General features: G+C 38.4%; 1 long non-coding RNA gene across 1 annotated transcript; it reads right to left on the minus strand.

Annotated features, from left to right (window-relative positions):
- Nucleotides 1–1,880: 1,880 nt before the first annotated feature.
- LOC127740622 (uncharacterized) lies at nt 1,881–2,235 on the minus strand. Its single transcript, XR_008001279.1, has 3 exons — nt 2,201–2,235; nt 2,032–2,097; nt 1,881–1,953 (listed from the first exon to the last, which is right to left on the minus strand). It is a non-coding gene; the product is annotated as an uncharacterized LOC127740622 (long non-coding RNA).
- Between the last annotated feature and the right edge of the window lie 2 nt (nt 2,236–2,237).

Below are 2,237 nucleotides of genomic sequence, written 5' to 3' on the forward strand. Positions count from 1 at the left end.
GTATGCTTTGATTTTTTGCTTTATGTTTTACCACCTGTAATACAGTTTTTGAATACATCACAGACAGTTTAGCAGCACAGATAGTTTAACTATGGTAATAAATATACATTGAATAAATTGAATGGCAAACATTTACATCATTTGTTCAATTTACAAGCTACCCAGTTTCTATATCCTCAGAATTAATCTGACAAAACGGACTCAATAATACAGAGGATGGCTTCGACAGTCTTATAGCAATACTCTCTCTAATTGCGTGATCTCTCTGTCTATTAATCTCACTAAATAGTATCCGGGAAGCATACTCCACTCTGTAGTGGTCCACCTCCTCCTACAATTAAAAAGTATGTTATTTTTAAACAGAAATATTAATTCAGTAAAGTAATACAGAGTTATATAGTTTTAAAGACAGTTACCTGTGTCCAGTTATCCCATTCATACTTCCCCTTTTTAATGTTTTCCGGCTCTATTAACTCAAGCCACTTCATTACGTAAATAGCGCAGTCATAGCTGAAAACGAAGAAAATAAATTACAAATCTCATTTAGGAAAGTTTAAGGTTCAGAGTCACAAATCTATACCTTGTTTTTTGGCCTGAAATTTTAACATATGGGGCTTTTATTTCCTTCTCCTTCTCGCCTTTCTCGAGAGGTTTCCCGCCGGCATATGCTATCAATCTCGAAAATACATATCCCTTAAATACCAAAAGAAGTCAGTAATACACCTGAATCAATGGACAAGATACACCCAATCGAATATGGAATATACACCCAACTCAAATTTCAAAACAGACCTATCTATTAAAGTAAAGAAGACAGAGAGAACTTACAGTGAATTTATTAAGCTGCTTTCTCTCTTCGCTTGGAGCTTTTTTGTGTAGCGGGTCAAGTATTTGACATTTCCGCGTTCTTGTATTTATTAGCCACAACCACCAATGTCCCGAGTGGCAAACAGGAGCAAAAATCTGAAGGATTGCCACATTTCAACAGTCTGTTATTTTATTTGGCATATAAGTAAGTAAGCGTACTAACAAATTTACGAAACAAAAACTTACATATGGATGCGAACTTAATTTTTTCCTATCTATGAAGGGAATGAAATTGGGGTAGGCTTCCACCCTGAATTCTTTGTTCGTTTTCGGAGATATGAATTCCCCGTTTGGGTGATCAGAAAGTGCCATGCTCTGCAGGAATTGCAATACAAGAAATGAAAACATGAAAATACACAACTTACACCCAATCTAAGCTAAAAAAATACACCCAAACCCATTCATAAAATACACCCAAAGTTCGTAGAAGTAACACTTACCACAATATCTGGGGGGAGACAGTATATTTGTGCATGAAACCTCTTTTCTTTTTTCTGGTTTAGGATGAGGCAGATGGCAGATACAACCTAGAAATCAATTTTAAATTAATAACCATTGCAGTTGACTTTGGTGTAAAAACATTAATGTTAGTCTAAAATTACCTGACATTCTATATCACTGTTTGCCTGGAGGGATGCAAGGTGCGTTCTCATCAGAATGCACTGTCCTTGGCCAGTCAGAGTGCATATCTCCTCAAACTCGTTAGTATCGCCCTTTGCATCCTCCTTCAGTCTCCTCCCCCAGATGTAGCACTTTTCTTTCATATCATCCGGAATTTGATTTGTTCCCCCCGGTGTTTCAAATTTAGCAGAACTTTCTCCCCCAGTCTCCCTCCGAATTTGTGGACTTTCGTCTTTTCCCTTTGACGCACTTCCTGCTAACTTTTGGACCAAACTGTCCAATTGTTCGAGCATAGTTGCAGCTTCTGGAGATTTTTCCCTTTCTGTCTCCTGCGTCGACGCCCCCTCCTGGCTTGAATCTGTCAATCCAAAGCTGAATGATGGCATCGGCATATCTGTTTTAGGAACATAGCTTGCTGTCCGTGCCATCATCAACAGGGCAGCAGCTTCCTCGGCGTCTGGATGACTGCATCATTATGTATAAGAATAAGAGTAAGAATATACGGATGACAAGCAAAGATTGATTCTAGTCTAATTAATTTACATTTTTGTTGGAGCTGGGGGAAGCTTGGGTGTTGTTTCTTGATGTTGTTTGGGGGTTTCAGGAGTGCTGCACAGTTGCACAAAATCGATCAGGAAGAGTATACACCCAAACTCATAGCAAATATACACCCAAACCCTAAACAAATATACACCCAATACTATTTTCTTACGTTTCTCTAGCCCCTTCAATCTGTAGCATAGGGGTTG

The sequence above is a fragment of the Arachis duranensis genome, chromosome 7 (genome assembly GCF_000817695.3).
Source record: "Arachis duranensis cultivar V14167 chromosome 7, aradu.V14167.gnm2.J7QH, whole genome shotgun sequence".
NCBI lineage: Eukaryota > Viridiplantae > Streptophyta > Magnoliopsida > Fabales > Fabaceae > Arachis > Arachis duranensis.